This window comes from Carlito syrichta, unplaced genomic scaffold (assembly GCF_000164805.1).
Source record: "Carlito syrichta isolate Samal-C Ts95f unplaced genomic scaffold, Tarsius_syrichta-2.0.1 Scaffold143018, whole genome shotgun sequence".
NCBI lineage: Eukaryota > Metazoa > Chordata > Mammalia > Primates > Tarsiidae > Carlito > Carlito syrichta.
In genome coordinates, this window is record NW_007087114.1 from 66163 (window position 1) to 80686 (window position 14524).

Below are 14524 nucleotides of genomic sequence, written 5' to 3' on the forward strand. Positions count from 1 at the left end.
AACCCGCGGGCTCAGGCAATCCACTCACCTCAGCCTCCCAAAGGTGCGTGATTACAGGCTGAGCCACCGAGCCCGGCTTCTACTGGTGTATTTTGACCTTTTGTTTCAGTATTTAGGACTCCTTTGACTCTTTCTTGTAAAGCCAGTCTAGTGGTGACAAATTCTCTCAGTGTTTGCTCATCTGCAAAGGACTTCATTTCTCTTTCATCTATGAAACTTAGTTTTGTGGGATACAAAATCTTTGACTGACAGTTATTCTGTTTGAGGAGATTGAAGATGGGACCCCACTCCCATCTGGCTTATAGGGTTTATCCTGAGAAGTCTGCTGTTAGTCTGATAGTTTTATCTTTGTAAGTTATTTGATACTTTTGTCTCACTTCAATTAAAACTATTTCCTTCACTTTAGCTTTGCATAGTTTGATCATTATGTGCCTTGAGGATGGCCTTTTTGTAATGAATCTTTTGGAGATTCTTTGGGTTTTTGTATCTAGATGTTTAGAGCTCTGGCAAATGAAATTTCCTCTATTATTCAACTCAAATAGGTTTTCCAAACCTGTTGCTTTCTCTTCTTCCTCAGGAACACCTATGATTCTTTAGTTTGATCATTTTATATAATCTCACATTTCTTGGAGACTATCCTATTCTCTTTACTCTTTTTCCTTTACTGTTATCTGATTGAGTTAATTCAAAAAGCTTATCTTCAAGTTCTGAGATCATTTCTTTTGCTTGTTCTAGTCTACTGTTAAAATTTTCCACTGCATTTTGTACTTCCCCAAATGCTTCTTTCATTTCCAGAATTTCAGCTTTTTTTTTTTTTTTTAACGTGTCTTTCTTTTTGGAGAATTTTTTAAATCCATGTCCTGAATAGCTTTTTAAAATTTCTTTATGTGGGTTTTCAACTTTTTCCTAAAGTTCATTGACCAATTTTATCATCAACCTTTTGAAATCTATGTCTGGAATTTTAGGTTTCATTTTGGTTAGGGTCTGTTGCTGAAGAGTTGCTATGGTCTTTTGGGGGTGTTGGATAACTCTGTTTTTTCATATTGTCAGTTATTTTTCTGGTTCCTTCTCATTTGGATAGATTATATCTTCTTATTTGGATAGATTATATCTTCTTATTTGAGTTTAGCAAGGGACTGGTATAAGCACTAAATAGTTCCCTTAACTACATATAGCTTTGGTGTGCTGAGTTTCTCAGTTGCCAGATGTGGCAGCCCTGTGTTATGAATCTGTACTGGCTCATGGTATACTGAATGGCCAGAGTATACCATGGTTTGGAAAGTATTGATAGCTGGTGCTTAGGATCTGGTCTTCCCCAAAGCTGAAGTATTGTATCTGATGTGGCTGGTTGTTTTGGTGATCTTTGGCCAGGAGGTGGCACTTGTGGGAGAAAGCAGACCACAATGGTGGTTGTAGGGTTTCTCCTTGTGAGTGTTGCTCCAAGGAAATGCACAGCTAGCCTAGACCAAGGGCAGGCTCTGGGAATTTCCCAAATTTTCTGTCTGTTTTGAGCCTTTGGGAGTATTGCAAGGGAAAAGAAATGAAGCACCCCACAAAAATGTAAGGTGTATTCACAAGTACAACATTGTTACTGCAAATTACAAATAACAAATGATAAACAAACTCCCAACATCACAGTGTTGCAGCCGGGCTTGGTGGCTCAGCCTGTAATCCCGCGCCTTTGGGAGGCTGAGGTGAGTGGATTGCCTGAGCCCGCGGGTTCGAGACCCGCCTGGGGAGGCGAGACCTCATCTCTACAATAAATAAAAAATAAAATAAAATTAGTCGGGCGTGGGAGCGCGCGCCTGTGGTTTCAGTTACTTGGAAGGCTAAGGCGGAAGGATCGCCGGAGCCCAGCAGGTCGAGGCTGCGGTGGCCGGGAGCAGCCACTGCACTCCAGTCTGGGCGATTCAAAAATAAAAGAAAAAAACCACAGTGTTGCTATGCCAAAAACAAGTACTATGAACTTACGCATCATCATCATTATATTTCACTCAATTAAGCCGTTCCACAATTTACATATATCAAAGTATCATATCATATGCTATACATATTTTTTTTATTTATCAATTTATAGAAATTTTAAAAATATGTCCACAGAAAGACTTGGGCAAAAATTTCCATAGCAGTTTTATTCATAATAGAATTGAAACCAGCCAAGGTATTTATCGATTGAGCAATAGTGACAGTCAGTACAGTAGAATATCAGCAATAAAAAAGAATGACCTATTGATACATTCAACAACAGGGAAAAATCCCAGAAAAAAATCTGGATGAAAAGAAGCCTTATACAACAAAAGATACATGCAGAATAATCCCATTTAGGTGAAGAATTAAAACAGGCAAAACTGATCAAGGATACAAATCAATCAGCACATTGCCTCTGGGTGGATGAGGGTAGCAAGTGTCTGAGAAGAGGCATGATTTGATATTAATATTAATATTCCATTTCTTGGTAGGAGTTTGGGTTACACAGGTGTATACATTCAGCAAATGTATGTTTGTAATTTGCGCATTTTCTTGTAAGTAGATTTTACCTTAAAAAATTTAAACTGTAAACAAATAAGCTCTATGATGTTCATGCTAAAGTATTTAGGGAGAAGTTTACTGATGTTTGGAATTTACCTTGAAGTAAATTTAAAAATAAGATGGATTGCTGAAAAGATAGATATATAGAGAGGCAGATATTTGGTATAATGGTATACCAAGAAATAGGACATTAACATCACTATCATGACTCTTTCTAAAGACAATCCCTACTCTCACCCCACCAGAGGCAAGTATGATTGTAAAATACTGTGGTGGGCAGTATAATGGCTCCCAAATATGTCCACATCTCAATTCCCAAGCCTTTGAATATTATGTTACCTGGCAAAGGGGAATTAAGATTGCAGATGAGATGAAATTAAGTTGGCTAAACCAACTGACCTTGAGATGAGGCGATCATCCTGAATTACCCAGGTAGACCCAATGTAATCACAAAGGCCTTGAAAGCAGAGTAAGCAGGCAGGAGAAGAGAGTCAGAGAGAGATGAAACTGTGGGAAAAGGGTCAGAGAGATGCACTGCTGCCAGCTTTGAAATTAAAAGAAAGAGAAAGGAGTCAAGGATTGATGGCAGCAAGGAAAGCTGGAAAAGACAAACTCTTAAAGCTGCTCCAGAAAGGAATGCGGCCCTACCCTCACCTGGATTTCAGCCCAGTGAGACCCATTTTGGACTTCTCATTTCCAAGCTGTAAGGATAATGAATCTGTTTTAAGCCATCAAGTTCACAGTAATATGTTATGGTGCAAGAGTAAGTTAATGCAAATGTTAATGGTAGACTTTAGGTGGTGAGTACACAGGTGTTCACCATAAAAGTCTTTCAGTTTTGCTATGTGTTTGAAATGTTTTGTAATAAAATGTTGGGGAAAATAAAACTATAAAACTCCTCCTAGGCAGGAAAGCAAAGTTGCAAATCACAAAGGAAAATAGATTCAACTACATTAAATTTTTAAACTTCTGTTTATAAAAATATGATTAACAATTAAAGGGAAAATAACAAACTAGGAAAATATTTTGCAAATTTTAAACAAAAGTATAATATTTTAAATATATTAAGAAGTCTTATAAATCAGTGTAAAAAATCACTAATAGAAAATGGAAAAAACATACAATAACAAAAAAGATATAATAGTCAATAATCTTATGAAAAAAAATTTGCCACTTACTAGTATTCATCTGCAAATTAAGATTGTAATTGACATCATGACAAAGAATAATTTTTATTATAATAAACACTATTGGTAAGGACACAGTTAAGACAAATCCTCATGTATTCCTCCTGATGGGAGTGAAAAATATTCAAGCTTCTTAAAATCAAAAATTTTTTTTATATTAAGGGTTTCTACATGTTCATTCTCTGTAAACAGGAAATTTAACTCTCAAAGATTATTTCACAGGAAGATGTAAGAAAAAAATTTACGTACATTCATTGAAGAACTATTTATAATTCAAAACACTGGAATTAATCTAAGTAGTTAACAATAGAAGAAAGATTAAATTATGTTTCATACATAAAATGGAAAACTATACAATCATGAACAGTAAAATTTTTGACAATTTGACATTTGAAGGTATATAAAATGATACTGTTAAGTGAAAAGCAGGATATGAATCCATAATCATTGTGCTATCATTTTTGTTTAAAACTGTGTGTATATATATGAGGGGGTACCCCCCCATAAGAACACATTTATTTATAAAAAATTGTGTAGTTATTCTAACATGTTTAAACTTCAATCATCTTCAAAAACTCTCTCTTTGATGCAATACACCTATCTAGACACTTTTCACTGCTCAAAACAGTTTCTGAACAGGTCAATTTTGATGTTATTTAGTGCTTCTGCAGTTTTTTGTTTCACCTCTTCCACATCAGCAAAAGGTTTCTTTTTGAGGACTTTTTTCTTTTCTTTTTTTAAGATTTTACTAGAGCATTTGCAAGTTTGGTTTGAAAAGCAGATTAAAATTACAATTGACTCTTTTGTTGTTGTTAGTTAACAGGATTAATTAACACATGCTCCCTTTACTTTTGTCTGGGAAGAAGGAAAGAAGGTTGATATAGTCCCAGTTTAAATTTAACTTGAGAGATTTATCATAGAAGAACAACAAACAGACAAGAGCTTTAATATCTTTTCGCTCCAGCCTCTCTCCTGAGGAGAGACCGGTTAAGCCATGTGGAAACCTGAATGGGCTTCCCAAGTACACAGGGGGGTGGTGACTTGCTGCAGCTAGTAAGGCTGCCCCCAGGGAGTTATCAGGCAGTGGGAGAAGGGGGACAAGAAGGCTGGAGGCTGGGGTCGAGGACCGTGGCCTTTGGCGCCGGCCTCTCCTCCGAAGGCAAAGAGAAGAGAGACTAGAGGCCAGGGTTAGATCGACAGCTGTAGAGGCCGGCCCCTCCTCTGCAGGTAAAGGTGGAGGGCAAGAAGGAAGAGAAGGAAGGGAAACTGATGGAGAGTGGAGTAGCAAAAGCAGATTACAAGAGACAGGAAAAGTTACACCAGCTGGGTCAGCATTCGAGTTCATAGAGGGAAGGCAGGAATCGGAGTTGCAGAAGGAATAGGAGAGTGTGAAGGAGGTGAAAAATCTTTTGAAGGAGGGGCAGCTAAGTCAGCAGGATCAGTATCTTCTGATGAGCCTAATGGGCAATGGGGTCTGGGCAGCCAACATAAAAATACCGCAAGAGGAACAGATATCCGGGCGGCGAGCTAACTCATGAAAGGCCTGAATATATGGGATTTCAAGGTACTTGTCATTTTCTTTCTAAGTACAAATCAAGCTGCAGTAGTGTATTAGGAGCTAGGGAGCCACCTTTTGGCCAGGTTTCACCATCCCCCAGCTTAAATTGTGGAATTTCCCCGTACTTGGCCACCAGATGAAAGGGTCAGCTGGGGCAACGTGGGCCGGAGTCAGTACGGGGCGCCAAGCATTAGTGTAATAAAAGCAAACAGGGATACGGTTGGGATGGGCTCTTGGTTTTATGGATTTGTTCCTGGGCTGTACCCATCCAGAGTCCCTGCCAGGCGTCCCCAACAGGTTCAGTGGAATAAGTGCAAAGGATGTGAGTCACAAGGGAAAAAGCATACTCCCATCCCTGTGCCCACTGGAGCCCGTGGGACACTATGGTCCACCATGTCTTGGAAGGCCTGGTACCAGAACTTCCGGCAATTGGGTTCAGACCCTTGCTAGACATCTCCCAAGATGGAAAACCAGGGAAAAGCCCGAGAGACCCAGGAACTTATCTGAACAGCAAAGCCAGGGGTCCAAGAGTGCATCCAAATATGTGGGTGTGTGGGTGATAAATGAGAAGTGACTCACCAGAGGCACAGAAAAGGGTACTGTGCAGCTGTTGAAGTTTCAAGGTCCTTTGTGGAGTTGCTTCACCAACAAGAAAAGAAAATAGCAAAGAAAACAAGCACTTTGTCTCCCACCCTTACAGGCGCTGGCAATCCGAACTTTCCTTCCGGGGCCTTCTTACCTCCCTAGGGACTAGCCCTAGGCAGAGATCGTCAGTCACTCTTCGAGATCTAGTCCAGTCCGTGAAGAAACTCAGAAATCTTGGTTAGAAGGAAGTAAAGAGTTAACCTTAGTCCCACACCCTGTTGGGCCACAGCGGTCTGATGTCTTTCCCTGGGACCTTCTAGCATGCTCAAGTGTAGCCTCAGTCAGAGCTTTCAGTTGCCACCAAGTTCCAACACAGTCCACAGAGGGTCACCAGTTAGGAAATAAGGAAGAAGAGAGAGAGGAAGAGGTCTCGGATAGCTCGGTGGGACCTCCAGAAAATGTTAGGTATGGAGGGTGCGGAGGGGGCACAGCACTGGTAACCAGAGATCCGAGTAACACAAAGATTTGCAACACAAAGAGTTGAAGAAAAGATTTATTTCAGAAAGAGATCACTTCCCACAGACAGGAAGAGGGCCGGCATTCTAAGATGAGTGTGGCCATCTGGGGTGTGATCCGATGCCACATAAAAGATGCAAAGAATTGCACAGAAGTTTGATTTAAAAATCTAGCTTATTTTAAAATAAATTAGAGCGCGAAAGAGAAGGGAGAGAGAAGATTCACCTCCCCAAGGTGGGGGAGGGGGCCAAAGCCAGGAAGCATGGTGAAAGCCATAGCTCAAAGAGCACATGGCCACACCAGAATCTAGCAAAGTGGCTGAGGACTTTTTTCATCTGGGAAACAACAGCAACAACAAAATTGCTCAGGGTGAGATTGGGTGAATAGGGAGGGTGGGGTCATGCTGTTTTTTGTCAAAAACTGAACACTCAGTGCATGTGGACAGGTGCATTGTTGTGGTGCATTGTCATGTTTGCCACAACTCAAGATGTTTCTTCCACAAATTGTGATTCAACCTTCTCAAAACTTCCAGATAGAAACTTTGGTTGACGCTTTGATCCAAAGAAACAAATTCCAAGTGTACTACAAGGGCCCTCCAAAATTTAAGTCTGGAGTTTTTTGGGGTCCCATCTCTTACTATATATTTGAGACATTGTACATCTAATGGCAAGTGGTGGTTACCTCTGGGTGTGATATGAGAGATTCTTTTTCTTTTCAATACTTCATGCAATATTAGTCTACTAAACCAAAGTATAAACTCTTTGGAGGTAGGAACTATGTCTTGCTCATTTTTGGCTTTTTACAGTGCCTGGAAGGAAAAGGTGCCCAGTAAACCATGATAGAATTAAAAATCAAATAGTTTTCTCTTTACTTCCAAATGTTATGTAACTAACATATATTACTTTTATAATCCAGCAATTAAAAAAAACACAAGTATGTCCCTTTAAAAATAAAAAGACAGACTATGACTAATTTACAAGAAAAAATTAGTAACAATTCAAATGCCCAGTATTACATTGTTAAAATTATGCTTAGAAAAATTTTTAGTGACCATTGGAAAATACTTTTTGTCTAATGCTAAGTGAAAACTAGAAAATGAAAGTGTAAAATGATCTCTACATGTGGAAAAAAATCTCATGAGAAAAGAGTTAAAATATAAAAATATAAATAGTAGTTATTTCTGGATGCTGGGATTATTGGAATTGTTATTTTTCTCCCTTTTAAATACTTTACCTATTTTCCAAATTTCCTATAGTAATAATATATTATTCACACAATCATAAAAATGCTTAGATTAAAAATCTTTTTAAAAATATCCAAAATAAGAGAGTAGAATGTAGTGTGGTTAAGAGCAGATATGTGGAACCCAACTGCCTTGGTTGGAATCCTGGCTCTCATTAGCTTTGACGTTGGGCAACAGACTCACCTCTACTTCCTTTTCTGTAAAAATTAGGACAATAATAGAACCTACCTCATAGGGTTGCTATTAGGGTTGTTACTTTATTTAAATACGTTAATATTCATATAGCACTTAAGCAGCATCTGGCACATAATAAAAACTATTACAGTGTCAGTTAAATTAATGAACTAATGAGCCAAGTTTCTGGAGAATAGAAAGAGAACAGCTTGGTGATGATATTTCTTCCTTTTCCACTTCTCTTACCATCTTTCATCCCCTCTTCCTTTCTTTTGCCATGCCAAAAGTTCCCTTCCCTTTTAGAGGGCACATATGTGCAGGGAATATAAGGCAATATCTAAGGCAAAAGAGTGAGACAACATCAAACATTGAACAACCGGCAGAATATTTTTAACCAGACAATGTTTCTTGTGTGTTTGTATTAAAAATTGGGGGCAGGGAGTTGAGTTGGAAAAACATCAGTGATTCAGTGCTTTATAAATCCTCTCTCATGGGTTAGCTTAGCTTGGGTCATTCCCCCTAAGGTTATGAGGAAGTTTGCAGGGAAAGGGGACAGCCTACCTTCTCAAGGCGGCATGTTTACCAAGTTTGTGCTGTGTGCAGGCTGGAGAGGCCCTACCCAGCCCCATTCAGCCCTTTGGGCCCGAACCTATTCACTAATGTCCTGGGATATTTCTCCATTCTTGGTGGCTTCTCCATACCCTGTGTTGGTTGTAGCTGCTTTTAATCAATGTAGAGACCTCCAGGGAAATTCCCCACCAGTAAAGCAGTTCTATTGTTTTCCCTCCAAAAGGGCCCTTGGAAAAGGAAAATACATATCTCGTGTACATTCTGTTTCATTTTTAGAGAGCTACTGTTTTACTTTCCTGTAATAAAATGTAAGCTAGCATCACTGTTTGTTTTTTCTTTTTGTTGTCCCACTCTATTGCCTAGGCTAGAGTCCAGTGACATGATCACAGCTCACTGTAGCCACAAACACCTGGTTTCAAGTGATCCTCCTGCCTCAGCCTCTTGAGTAGCTGGGACTACAGGCACATGTCACCATGCCCTGCTAATTTTTTTTTTTAAATATAGATTTGGGGTCTTGCTACGTTGTCCAGGCTGGTCTGGAACTCCTGGCTCAAGTGATTCTCCTGCCTCCAAAAGTGCTGGGATTACAGGCCTGAGCCATGGTGCCCAGCTGCTATGTTTATTTTAAACATACTCTCTCAAAGGGTTAGCCATAATTCAGTCAAACCAAAGAAGAAAGAAGATGTAAGTGAAATCAGTGGTAAGACTACTTCTCTAGACAGATCTCAGAAAGTTGGTAATAAGCAATTTAGCCTAAAAATCAATTATACAGGAATATTAAGGAGTTTTCTCTCTTTATTCTTTTCGGATTGCCTTGAAACTTTGGCTTCAGATCAGAATTACAGAATGCTTGTATGTCAGTGCACTTGGAACCTATCAAAAATATATTACGTCACCCTCTTTCCTAAATATCAAAACAACATCTACAAGAACTACAAACATTCAGCCTACAGAGACTCAACACCAAGCCTAAGGCTTTCCAGACACTAGATCTAACTAGTCTCCTCTTTCTACTGTTTATTTAGTTAAAGTTACAGGTTGGATTTAATTTGGACACTTGCCCATTTTCACAGGAGTCTTAAGCCTACCTTGCTCTGGGTCTTTTGAGGAGGACTTTGCAGCTCATAATGAGACCCACTATATTTAGACCAAAAGGGTGATACTTGCTGCCCTGCAATCCTTAGGGAGAAGCATAGAATCTCTGAGATAAGGAAGCTCCTCTAAAGAGAGGAGAACCCAGCCGGGCTCGTTGGCTCAGCCTGTAATCCCGCGCCTTTGGGAGGCTGAGGTGAGTGAATTGTTTGAGCCCGCGGGTTCGAGACCCGCCTGGGCAGCGAGACCTCATCTCTACAATAAATAAAAAAATCAGCCGGGCGTGGTGGCGCATGCCTGTAATTCCGGCTACTGGGAAGCCTGAGGCAGAAGGATCGCCGGAGCCCAGCAGGCCGAGGCTGCGGTGGCCGGGAGCGGGCACTGCACTCCAGTCTGGGCGACAGAGTGAGACTCCAACTCAAAAAAAAAAAAAAAGAAAGGAGAACCCAACTCAGTGACTTCTCAAATGCAGTTTCCAAAGGAAGATTCTGATACATAGAAGAGAAAGCTCGTATTAAAAGAGCAGGACCTCCCCTTGAGTGGGCATAACCGTAGAGTAGACTGGGAAGACTCAGGCGGGATTGATTCACTAGAGGTTGATATATACAGTGACTCATCATTTGTTCCTTTTCAGAGAAAATATAACAGCCCAGTGGGCAGGTTGCCTATGAGAGTTGGTCAATACTCAGAATACTCTTCCCGTAGAGAAATCAAATCCACTTGGAGAGAAGATGAACAGTCAGAAGGTATTGGATAAACATCATTCTTCCTCATTTCAGTCTCAGATAACTTTATTTTTAAGTTCTTATTTACTACTTTACTCTCTTGTAATTACCTATGCATCAAAAGATAGATCAAAATTTCCTGTTATATAATGTAGGAACCTTCACACCACTGTCAGAGATAGTGTTGTAGTAACTAAGTGAAGACAAGGGAGTCAACCTTGAACAGCACAACTAAACTCCTTCATTCAGAACTCACCATCCAACTATTTTTTCTTTAGCCTCTGTGAACTTATTGTTTGGATATAATAATCAGACTTCCACTCAAATTAGCTTAAGTAAAAAGGGGGAAATCTCAAGAAGTTACCTCTCACAGAAATTAATGTGACCTGACCACAAGAAAACTGGAAATAGAACATAGAAATGTGACCTCGGCTTGTTCCTACCATTTCTGAGTGGCATGATAGTATTTCATCTCTTCTGGATTATCAGGGGCAACTAGTCACTTCATCCTGTGTTTCTGTGTCCTCTCACTTTGGTCAATTTCTTTTTGAAGAAACACCCAACTTGCATAGCACAACTTGGTGGCCAGCTCTGAGTCTATAGGCTAGATAACGCCACAGATCCATGTTCTAAAACTAATTTAAGATGGCTATCAAGACGTTCGTATAAGTGAGGAACAAAACAGACTAAAATAAATATGATGATGCTACTTATTAAGACTAAGGTATAAGTATGGCTCTGAATTTAATGGGATTTGTTTTTCTGTCTTAAAGATTTTAAGAATCTGTTATTTTATGTATACACATATAAACATTATAGTCATCTGTTCACACATTGTATTTATTTTGTCGGACCATTGCTATAAAGTACCACAAAATAGATGTCTTAAAACAACATATTTTTTGTGTGTGTCATAGTTCTAGAGGCTGGAGTGTAAAATCAAGGTGTTGGCAAGGTTATGTTTCCTCTGAAACTGGTAGGGGAGTCCTTTGCTTCTTTCCAGTTTCTGGTGCTTGCCAGCAATCTTTGGTGATGCATCACCCCAAACTCCCCTCTTCACCAGGTATTCTCCCTGGGTGTCTTCACATCATCTTCCCCCTGTGTGTGTTTGACTCAGTGCCCAAATTTCCCCTTTTCATAAGGTTACCAGTCATATTGAATTAGGCCCAACCCTAATGACCTCATTTTAACCTAATTACTTCTATAAAGATCTATTTCCAAGTACAGTCACAGTCTTAGAAGTTTGAGAACAGCCTGGGCAGCATAGTGAACTGGAGATTGGGATTTCAACACACCTTTTTTTTTTTTTTTTTAATTGGAGTCTCACTCTGTCACCTAGGCTGGAGTGCAGTAGCATGATCATGGCTGATGGCAGTTTGGACTTCCCAGGTTCAGGCAATCCTTACACCTCAGCATCCAGTATAGCTGGAATTACAGGAGCACACCACCACGTCTAGCTAATTTTTTTTATTTTTTGTAGAGATGAGGTTTCACTATGCTGCCCAGGCTGTTCTCAAACTTCTAAGCTCAAGCAATCTGCCCTCCTCAGTCTCCCAAAGTGCTAGGATTATAGGAGTGAGCTACTGCACCTGGCTTCAACATTTCTCTTTTTTGAGGGACACAATTCAACCCATAAAGCTCATGTAGATACACAATTTTTACATAAAAGCCTAAATATGACCATATGCATAATTTTTCTTTATTTTTAGTGAACTTTTTTTTAATTTTATTTTTGGCTTAGTTCTGCCCTTTCCTTCTCCTCCCTCCCCCTCTGACCATGGTAACTAATTTCAACAACCTAATATGAATCCTTCTGTCCAGTTCACTGTACTCATATAATCTCATACAGATATTCATGCATCGTTTTTTGGTCATTTTTTTCTCTTAAAAATAGGATAGCACATATACTTTTCCTCCTCTTTTCTCACTCAACAATATCTTCAAATCATCTGGTTCACTTGTAATTCATTTTTCTGTTAATAAAAAAAATACTCCTTTGTGTGAGATACGTCATAAATTATTAAGCTACTACTTGGTTGATGAGCATTCTCTTTTTCCTTGTTCTTCCTTCTGAACAACACTGTTGTAAACCTCCTTGTTTGTTCAGCCTTAAAACTGCACTTTATTTCTACTGGGCTATACTCCCAGAAGTGGAATTGCTGGGTCAAGGAGTAGTATTTGTACTTTTTTTTTTTTTTTTTTGAGTTGGAAACTCACTCTCGCCCAGACTGGAGTGCAGTGGCCATTCCCGGCCACCGCAGCCTCAACCTGCTGAGCTCTGGTGATCCTTCCAAGTAGCTGGAACTATATATAGGATAAAGTGAAAGTCCATGCTTATTTTCTTCCAAATAGAGAACCAATTTGGCCAGTACTGTTATGTATTTTATATATAATATATAAAATTATAAATATATATATTTTGTATATTTTCACCATTGTTTTATATTAACTTCTCATTTTTGCTGGAATTTATATCTGGATCTTTCTAGCAGCCACTGCAAAGAAGAAACACAGAAGCCTAGAAAGGTAACCAATATTTTAGCCATGGTAGCTTTGAAATGGTGAAAACGTAGGTAACTTCATTATTCTTTCTTTGCTTAGCTATATATTCCAATTTTTTCTATAATAAGCATGTATAATTGGTGCTACAAAAATAAACAAGGTGGGGGAACCAGTAAACACAATTAGTTTCATCATTCATAGTGTAACAGGATAAAAACAAATCAGCAACTAGGGAGCAGCACTGCTATTTCTGGAATGGAGACCTGAGAAGGCTTTCCCCTCAGGGAGAAATATAATAGGGTTGTTTCTGAGAGCCACTGGAAAATCTCTTCAAAGGCCAGCTTGCCAGGGGGTGGAGACTGATTAAGTTTTGGGAAGTCATTTCATTCAGCCAGCTCATTGTGAAATAGGTGTGAGGTGGTGATTTTTAAAGTGTGATTGGCAGGCATTGCATATTCAAGCACAAGGAGTTTAATTGATTGGAAGAGCAGGTTGCTCTGAGCTGATGCAATAACTACTAGGATTGAGTATACGGTTTGAAATCTGTGAAGTGATGCAATCATCTCTGGTGTGCAGTAGCAGCCTAATTGCTGGCAAGAATTTAAATGCTTACAACAGTACTTGGATGATTAGAGACCACATTCAAATGATATAAAAGTGACTGGATCCCCATAACTCCAGGGCATAACATCTGTCTCTAAGTGTTAAGGGTCAGTTAAAGCCCTAAAGTCTCCATAAAACAGTCCCTTGGCCCTGTGAAAACCTGCAGTAAATTGTAGAATCATGGTTGTCTGCTGTCTCAAATAATAACACGCAGGCACCCCTTCCCATGCAAAATAACCATGTAATAGCACTGCCCAAGATGACTCACAAAGGCTGCTCCACATGGTACATTACCTTAGGGAGGGTCAAAGTGTGAATGTTGGGATAAAACCTTTTACCATTCTCATGAAGGCATGGGACTTGGGGTGGTGGGTGTCTGCAAATTAAAGTACATATTGGGATTCCAATTCTTGCCGGAGGAACCCAACAACAGTTGCGAATGGTTTCTCTAAACCTGCTTAGAGTAAGTACATTTTTTGGCTCAGCTTTTTACACCACGTTTGGGGTATGCAAGTGGCAGAATTCCAAAGCTGGGCTCAGAAAAACTCATTCAGTGGGAAGCTTGAACTCAGTGGTCCAGGTAGGCTGCTCTCTGAGGTTTGCAAACCCAAAGAGAAATTTTAGAGTGTCAGAACTGTATCTCCTTTAGGTAATCCTTCTTAAAATAGCATTCCTCTCAACTGAGTCCTTGGTCATTATTGACCTTCTATGCGTTTGGGATGATATTCTGTGACGCTGGTGAAATGTAAAACTATATATTTTGGAAGTCAGTCGAGGTGGAGCAGGAGGGATGATGCCCTCCTAATGACAGCTGGCATGCCTCTTGAGGTCTGAATAGAAGGCTGCTCCACTTTATTCCAGAGGTGACCTGTGGGAGCACCAGCTCAGGGTCAAGAATTTCTGGTGGGGGAAGGCAAGCAGGAACCCAGCAATTTGGGTCTTCTCCATTGTAACAGAGATCTTGAGGTTCTAGAATTTTACTTTATCAGGGTCATAGCAATTTTAGTCTCAACTATTGTAAACCAAGTGTTCTCACTCATCCACCTTGGCCACAAACCAACAATGAAACCCTCCCATAGGTCTTTTAACCTAGAGAAATAATTAAACTGGTTGGGAGACAAATTGGGAGCATCATCCAAAAATTATAACATTTGTTTTGGAATTTTTATTATTAAATTCATTATTTACCGGGAAAAAAAAGTGATAGGACCCAAAAGGCCTTTTCTCTTTCAGGTGGTTG